The 9,617-nt window shown below is 41.2% G+C and overlaps 1 pseudogene; it reads right to left on the reverse strand.

The window, feature by feature from the left end:
* Positions 1-6,884: 6,884 nt before the first annotated feature.
* Positions 6,885-8,592, reverse strand: LOC133242351 (chromobox protein homolog 3-like; annotated as a pseudogene).
* Positions 8,593-9,617: the final 1,025 nt, after the last annotated feature.

The following is a 9,617-nucleotide window of genomic DNA, read 5'->3' on the forward strand; positions in this document are numbered from 1 at the left end:
TGTTTCTTCTCCTCTCTAGCTTGGAAGTCCCAAGAGGATGAGGATTCTTGCCTGTTGTTCCAGTACCTGGCACATAATAGGTACCCAATAAATATTTCTCAAATAAATAAATTCAGGTGCTTTAGAGATTCCCCTCCTTGTTAGAGAATGATAAAATGGTTTTACAGAGTGAATTTAACTGTGAACAATAAGTGTAACATACTGTATAGATGCACAAATGATTATTTCATCATCTGGCCAATGTACAAGGGACAGATACAAGTTGTTCTAATCACAGAAAGATGAAAGAATACTGAACAATGAGTTCTTGAATGAGTGTAGGAAAAAATAATGAATTATAGTTTAAATGAAATTGGGATGCAGTGGCCTGCATCACAGGCTTGCTTTATCTATGAATATTCTTTGAACACTCTCATTTGGGGTAAATATCTTTTTGACAAAAAAAAAAAAAAAAGTAGGTTAGAGGGGCCAAGTGAAGAAATAGCTGGGCCCAGTGCTTGCAGTGAGTAGAGTCAGTTTTCAAATGGCTTTTCACTGAGGACCCTTTACTTTCTAGTCCAATTTTCTAATTATTTATTTGCAACAATGGATCAACTAAACATTTGCTCCTTTGCCTTGAAAACCAATTTTTTCTTATTCAGAATTTGTTAACAGCAATTGAAAATTCTGGCTACCTCTGATCAGATACTTTCCCTATCTAAATACAATGAACTGAACAATAATTGGTGATTAAGATTGTTTTCCAAGAGAAGGTTGTCATTTAGGGTCGGTCTACAAAATAGTTACCATTTCCCTTCATGCATCTTAGTGACTAGATACAGAATAAGAGCATTTGCCAAGTAAATGCTGCTGCTAAGGAGAGGGCCATTCATCTAGGTCATTACAGGGTTCAGTGCCAAATGATGATTTCTAATTGAGCATATTGCAGAAGGCCTTACTTAACTGTACAAGATGCTGGATTACATTTGTACAATCATAGATTGAAACCAATGAAACCAGGAGCTGAGACCTCCCATAATGGTGAAACAAGAAAGTAATCTCTAGTCTTACTATGGTAGATTAAAGTTTTAGCATTTTCACACCAATAAAGCACTTGAGCTTTGAGGGAGGAAGAACCTGTTTGGCATGTGAAAGCAGTGCCTAGCACCAGTTGGAGGCAATGACTTTTGAATGAATAAATGAAGAATTATGTTTCACACATGCCACTTATATTAGGATTTTTGTATGTATGCTTCTTTGATAGGCCTCAGATTCCCGTCTGTACCCAAAACAGAACAAGAAATAACATTTTGATGCAAAGATAAGGAAAATCAATCACAGCATCCAAAGTCATGGCACAAAAAGACATACATTGTCCTCCAGAAGGTCTCTGTCCCTTTGTGTGAATGTCTCATATGAAACTCAATAATTCCCACCTCTGTTAGCAGGAAGATTTTTTTTTATCAATGATGAACAATCCAAAAGGGCTTCCCAAGTGGCTCAGTGGTAAAGAATCCGCCTGCCAATACAATAGATGTGGGTTTGATCCCTGTGTAGGGAAGATCCCCTGGAGAACGAAGTGGCAACCCACTCCAGTATTCTTGCCTGGAGAATCCCCGTGGACAGAGGAGCCTGGCCAGCTACAGTCCATGAGGTAGCAAAGAGTTGAACATGATTTGGTGACTAAACAACAACAACAGCAATCCAAAACACAATTAGAAACCAGATATATGTTCTTCACACTGACCTGTGTAGGGAAGATCCCCTGGAGAAAGAAATGGCAACCCACTCCAGTATTCTTGCCTGGAGAATCCCTGTGGACAGAAGAGCCTGGCGGGCTACAGTCCATGGGGTCGTAAAGAGCTGACTGAGAAACTAAGCACAGCCCAGCAAACAAAGTACAAGGACACAATATGATTACTAAATGTTTCAGTGTCAGATGCTTTATTGCTGTATAACAAACAACTCTAAAACATCAGAGCTTAAAACAACATCCATGTGTTATTTCTTGTGTGGACTGATCGATGGTTCTACTTCACGTGGTATTGGCTGGGCCTCTGAAACGGCTGGAGATTCCAAAATTACCTTCTTTACAAGGCTGGCAATTCGTGTTCGCTCCTGGCTGGGAGCTCAGGTGAGGTTGTTGGTTGAGGGCCTTGGTTTTCCTTCATGTCAGCCTCTCTATGAGCCTTTGTGGGCTTTCTCACAGATGATGGCTGGGTTCCAAGAAGTATTCGATACAAGAAGACAAACTGAAGATCACTCAAGATGCAACCATCACGTCCACCATATTCTATTGGTCAAGACAGGTCACCAGGCTAGTCAAAATTCACCTGTCAATAGGAGGAATGGAAAGACCACACTGCAAAAGGGCATGTGGGATGGGAGAAAACGTAACAGCAAGCTTTGGAAACATATCTACCACAGTCAAGAAAATGTGTTTTTTACTTTCCCCTTTGCTGCATATTGAAAAGCAAGACATTACTTTGACAACAAAGGTCCATCTAGTCAAGGCTATGGTTTTTCCAGTGGTCATGTATGGGTGTGAGTTGGACTGTGAAGAAAGCTGAGCACCGAACAATTGATGCTTTTGAACTGTGGTGTTGGAGAAGACTCTTGAGAGTCCCTTGGACTGCAAGGAGATCCAACCAGTCCATTCTGAAGGAGATCAGCCCTGGGATTTCTTTGGAAGGAATGATGCTAAGGCTGAAACTCCAGTACTTTGGCCACCTCATGTGAAGAGTTGACTCATTGGAAAAGACCCTGATGCTGGGAGGGATTGGGGGCAGGAGGAGAAGGGGACGACAGAGGATGAGATGGCTGGATGCATCACTGACTCGATGGACATGAGTCTGAGTGAACTCTGGGAGTTGGTGATGGACAGGGAGGCCTGGCGTGCTGCGATTCATGGGGTCGCAAAGAGTCAGACATGACTGAGCGACTGAACTGAACTGAACTTGCTGCTTTCCTTCTCCTTTCCCCCATATATTGGATTTTGAATCAGATCACATAGATGTACCAGATTAGAAACATGGTAAGTGCGTAAGATATTCTGATCCTAATTTACAAACTATATCAATGTAGATCAGTCAAGAGGAATGGGACCAGGCAATATCCATCCAAGGATTTTAAGGAACTCCAGGGAGAAATTATAATGATGTTCATTAAAATGTGTAGTTTGTGATTCTCGAAACTTAGAACAAATAGGAGTTCAAATTTCCCTAAGGGTCTAGGTGCCAGGTACCATTCTGAATATTTTATATTCATCACCTCATTTAATTTTTGCAACACTTTGAGGTCAGTTTTATTGTCTCCATTCTCTATATGAGGAAACTGAGGTTCAGAAAGATTAGATGAAATTGCCCAAATATCCACAGCTATTAAATAAGTCAACTTGGTCTTAAAATTCAGGTATGTCCAACTCCAAAATCCCTGCTATGTCCACTATGTTCTTGCTACCCAAAGAGTGGCCGCACAGCACTATTATGCCATTAGGAGAGGTGGAAGCCCTAGAAAGTTTCCATAAAGGTCAGGGCCCAGAGTGGGGATCCCAATTGGTAACATCTAAGGGAACTAAGGTCTTGTAGGTCTTCATAGAACCGTTCAACTTCAGCTTCTTCAGCATTACTGGTTGGAGCACAGGCTTGGATTACCATGATATTGAATGGTTTGCCTTGGAAACGAACAGAGATCATTCTGTTGTTTTTGAGACTGCATTCAAGTACTGCATTTCGGACTCTTTTGTTGACCATGATGGCTACTCCATTTCTTCTGAGGGATTCCTGCCCACAGTAGTAGATATAATGGTCATCTGAGTTAAATCCACCCATTCCAGTCCATTTTAGTTCTCTGATTCCTAGAATGTCAACATTCACTCTTGCCATCTCCTGTTTGACCACTTCCAATTTGCCTTGATTCATGGACCTGACATTCCAGGTTCCTATGCAATATTGCTCTTTACAGCATTGGACCTTGCTTCTATCACCAGTCACATCCACAGCTGGGTATTGTTTTTGCTTTGGTTCCAGCCCTTCATTCTTTCTGGAGTTATTGCTCCACTGATCTCCAGTAGCATATTGGGCACCTACCGACCCGTGGAGTTCCCCTTTCAGTATCCTATCATTTTGCCTTTTCATACTGTTCATGGGGTTCTCAAGGCAAGAATACTGAAGTGGTTTGCCATTCCCTTCTCCAGTGGACCACATTCTGTCAGACCTCTCCACCATGACCCTCCTGTCTTGGGTGGCCCCACATGGCATGGCTTAGTCTCATTGAATTAGACAAGGCTGTGGTCCATGTGATCAGATTGGCTAGTTTTCTCTGATTATGGTTTCAGTGTGTCTGACCTCTGATGCCCTCTCCCAACACCTACCATCTTACATGGGTTTCTCTTACCTTGGGCATGGGGTATCTCTTCACGACTGCTCGCCGCTGCTCCTTACCTTGGATGAGGGGTATCTCCTCACAGCCACAGCTCCTGACCTTGAAAGTGGAGTAGCTCCTCTCAGCCCACCTCACCCGTGCAACCGCCACTCCTTGGATGTGGGGTTGCTCCTCTCAGCCGCCCTCCCTAACCTCGGGTATGTGGTAGCTCCTCTCAGCTGCCGCCCCTGACCTTGGACGTGGGGTAGCTCCTCTTGGCCGCTCCTGTGCCAAGACTCTACACACAAACATCACCAGATGGTCAACACCGAAATCAGATTGATTATATTCTTTGCCGCCAAAGATGGAAAACCTCTATACTGTCAGCAAAAACAAGACCGGGAGCTTACTGTGGCTCAGACCATGAACTTCTTATTGCCAAATTCAGACCTAAATTGAAGAAAGTGGGGAAAACCACTAGACCATTCAGGTATGACCTAAATCAAATCCCTTATGATTATACAGTGGAAGTGAGAAATAGATTTAAGGGCCTAGCTCTGATAGATACAGTGCCTGATGAACTATGGACGGAGGTTCGTGACATTGTACAGGAGACAGGGATCAAGACCATCCCCATGGAAAAGAAAAACAAAAAACCAAAATGGCTGTCTGGGGAGGCCTAACAAATAGCTGTGAAAAGAAGAGAAGGGAAAAGCAAAGGAGAAAAGGAAAGATACAAACATCTGAATGCAGAGTTCCAAAGAAGAGTAAGGAGAGATAAGAAAGCCTTCCTCAGTCATCAATGCAAAGAAATAGAAGAAAACAACAGAATGGGAAAGACTAGAGATCTCTTCAAGAAAATTAGAGATACCAAGGGAATATTTCATGCAAAGATGGGCCTGATAAAGGACAGAAATGGTATGGACCTAACAGAAGCAGAAGATATGAAGAAGAGGTGCCAAGAATCCACAGAAGAACTGTACAAAAAAGATCTTCACGACCCAGATAATCATGATGGTGTGATCACTCACCTAGAGCCAGACATCCTGGAATGTGAAGTCAAGTGGGCCTTAGAAAGCATCACTATGAACAAAGCTAGTGGAGGTGATGGAATTCCAGTTGAGCTATTTCAAATTCTGAAAGATGATGCTGTGAAAGTGCTGCACTCAATATGCTAGCAAATTTGGAAAACTCAGCAGTGGCCACAGGACTGGAAAAGGTCAGTTTTCATTCCAATTCCAAAGAAAGGCAATGCCAAAGAATGCTCAAACTACTGCACAATTACACTCATCTCACACGTTAGTAAATTAATGCTCAAAGTTCTCCAAGCCAGGCTTCAGCAATACCTGAATGGCGAAATTTTAGATGTTCAAGGTGGTTTTAGAAAAGGCAGAGGAACCAGAGATCAAATTGCCAACATACACTGGATCATGGAAAAAGCAAGAGAGTTCCAGAAAACATCTATTTCTGCTTTATTGACTATGCCAAAGCCTTTGACTGTGTGGATCACAATAAACTGTGGAAAGTTCTGAAAGAGATGGGAATACCAGACCACCTGACCTGCCTCTTGAGAAACCTGTATGCAGGTCAAGAAGCAACAGTTAGAACTGGACATGGAACAACAGACTGGTTCCAAATAGGAAAAGGAGTACATCAAGGCTGTATATTGTCACCCTGCTTATTTCACTTATACGCAGAGTACATCATGAGAAACGCTGGACTGGATGAAGCACAAGCTGGAATCAAGATTGCCAGGAGAAATATCAATAACCTCAGATATGCAGATGACACCACCCTTATGGCAGAAAGTGAAGAGGAACTAAAAAGCCTCTTGATGAAAGTGATGAGGAGAGTAAAAAAGTTGGCTTAAAGCTCAACATTCAGAAAACTAAGATCATGGCATCTGGTCCCATCATTCATGGCAAATACATGGGGGAAACAGTGGAAACAGTGTCAGACTTTATTTTTTGGGGATCCAAAATCACTGCACATGGTGACTGCAGCCATGAAATTAAAAGACACTTACTCCTTGGAAGGAAAGTTATGACCAACCTAGACTGCATTTATGCTGATATGGATGCAGATTCTGATAGGGATGCTTTAAAAAATTACCCAATTTAAATTGCTTAATTTGTCTAATTAATTACAAAATTATTTAATTTGAAAGTTTAAGACTTAAGTATTCAATTTAAGTTGAAGGGATTTCTTGTATTGCTCAAAATGATGGAATTCCAGAAACATGAGCTTATCCATGGTTATGAAAGGCTGTTGTTTATATTTAGCAAAACAAAAACCATCACAACAAAAAAAAAAAACTCCCAAACCATTTACATTTGTATTTTATACAAATACAAGAAACTTAGAACGATCATTAGTCATATATGAGTTAAATGCAAATTCTAAATTCTAATTGAATAATGACTATGGAGATTTCCCCCAACATTTAGAAAAGTTGTTCTCTAATTCTGAGAAAATAATATATTCTGGTATCAAATTCTTTTCTGCCGAAAGAAGCAACTACAGAAAGCTTTTATTTGTTCTAATTAACCAGTGCTACAGATGGAAAAAAAAAAAGTAACTTCCCCAATACTACTTCAAAACGAACATATCAAACTTGATTTTCATTAGAATGTAGTTATTTCTTCACACTAATAAATCAAAAAACCAAGGCCTACATTTTATATACATATATAAATATATATAAGAAACGATGCAAACAATTATTGAGCCTCATCTTCTGGACAAGAATGCCAAGTTGGTCTCTCTTCATAAAAAGCAATTATAATTTGAGGACAGCTCATGTTTGCCTCTTTGGCAGCGCCAAGTCCACCTCATCGGAACCTTTCTGTTTCATGAGGAACAGTAATTCTGCACTGCGGTCTGTGGCACCAATTATCTGTTCTGCATCAAGACCTCTGGCAAAACCTCTTGGTTTAGCAGCAGCATCTCTTTTCTTCTTTGATTAGCTATCATCAGATTCACTGTCAGACAAAGATTTTCTATTTGTTTCATCTTTTTCTTTACCAGCTTTTTGACAATTAAGAAATACTTCCATTAACTCTGGACAATCTAAATTTTCTTCAGGTTCCCAAGTATCGTCTGCATCTGTAAATGCCTTCCACTTCAGGAAATACTCCACCTTCCCATTCACTACACGGTTGCCCACTACTTTTTCTACTACAAATTCTTCAGGTTCTGCCTCTTCAACTATTTTACTCTTTCCTTTTTGTTTCTTTTGCACTTTTTGCAATGTAGTTTTATTGGAGCCATTTTTTGTTGCAGACTTGAAGAGCTATTGGTCACAGCCTCTGAGTTGCCCTGGGTCCCAGGTCTGCAGAGTCTCCTCTGGCCCTGCACACCTCAAGCTCCATTCACATCCGAGGGGGAGGGCATATATTTGATTTTTTAAATGATCTGAAACATACTCCTGTAACCTGTCTGAGTTTCAGTTTCCATAACAATAATTGGAATAACAATATTTACATTTCAGTGTAGTTGTGTGATGCAAAAAACCAAATCCACCTCATAAGACCTAGCAGTGAGGGAACAAATACTGGTTTACTCATCAATACTTAAATATTGATCACTATCTGCCAGGCACAATTCTAAACACAACAAATTTTCACTCACTTAATCTTTATAAAAACCCTGTGAATACAGATACCATTATTATCTTCATAGTACAGATGAGAAAACAGAAGAACAAAGAGGTTGAGTGACTTGCCAACAGTTGCACAGCTAGCAAACAGGAGCTTCCAGGCTTAAACCCAGACAGTCTAGCTTGAGAGTCCACATCCTTATAATGTTACTTAACTATTAGACTAGGTTGGACTTTCTGAATTCTCTATCATTAAAACTTTCTAACGACTCATCCAAACAGAAGGAATTTCTACTGTATTTTATTTTCCCCCATTAAATTGAGAAAATGAGTTTGAGCAAACTCGGGGAGATAGTGAAGGACAGGGAAGCCTGGTGTGTTGCAGTCCATGGGCTCACAAAGAGTCAGCCACGACTTAGCAACTGAATGACAACATTAAATTGAAATCTCTGCAAGCTATTCTGATGTGAGAAGAAAAAGCAGGCAGCATGACTGGAAGCACTGCAGCAAGTTACCTTGCATCTCTGGAATTATTTGCCCAGGCACAATTGCTAACTCAAAGGAGGTGGGGCCCCAGAGTCCCAGAGCCCACTCCATACCCAGGGGGTCTTGTAAAGGAGCTTTTCGTCACACATCCCCTTTTGTGTCTGCATGCTGGGTCAAGGAGGTTGACAGAGCTTTCATTTTCTCCAAGGTGATCATTAAAGACATAAATTTTTATTTCTCTCCATTAAATTGTTGATTCTGTTCCATAAAAGCTAAAATGTAGTCTCCAAGGGTAGAACAAAGTAGGCAACTTGCCATGCTTCTGACTTTCTGTTTAATTTAGATAGAAAGGGGTTGAGAGATCACAATGCATGATTTAGCCCTAGATATTCCCTGGCACCAGAAACCACCACTTCACAGGAAAGTAATAAAAAGGCAGAATACACCTTGCTCTTTGATACAGGATTATACTTGGTAGAGAAATAGAATGATTTATAGAGCAAAGTGTCAGGACTAAGCCAGTCCAGTTCAGGCCTAAGAAGGATTTACTTCAACTCAGTCTGTTCTGTCAGGGAGTTGATAATTTAATGAATAAGAACTGTCACTCTTGGGTATGTTCTGCTTCACCGCCTTTCTTACCCAGCTCCCTCCCACCATCCACACCAGCCTGACCCCTACCTACTTGTCTTTCTACTTGGAAATTCCAAACATGGATGGGGCATTGTCCAGCCCAAGCAGATAAAGAATGGCAATAGGGATCCGGTGCCCGCCAGTCACTGACTGGGGCAAGAGATGGGGGAGGGATTCCGCATTGAGTTTTCTAATTCCCTGTTGGAGCTTTTCAGTCTTCTCCCTCCCACTGCTTCTGGCTGGCTGAGCTGAGCGTTGGCTCTACCAATACGCCTTTCATGCTCTGGGGAGATGCCAGGTAGAAGAAAGAGCTGCCACAATTGTCTAGTCTTCCTTTCCCTAGACTTGTGGTGTTGAAACCTCAGATTTGAAACTCAAAAGAAAAGGGAATCTTAAATACAAGCAGCCAAGCCCTGAAAATGAGTTTCCTCTCCTTTACTCTCCAATCTGTCTCTGTCTTTTAGAAAGATGGTACTGCTTAGGGGTCACTGCATAGATTCTAGGGCCAGACTGATGTTACTTAACTCTCTGATGTTAGCTGCCTCATCTGTTTAATGGGGAA

This window comes from Bos javanicus, chromosome X, assembly GCF_032452875.1.
Source record: "Bos javanicus breed banteng chromosome X, ARS-OSU_banteng_1.0, whole genome shotgun sequence".
Lineage (NCBI taxonomy): Eukaryota > Metazoa > Chordata > Mammalia > Artiodactyla > Bovidae > Bos > Bos javanicus.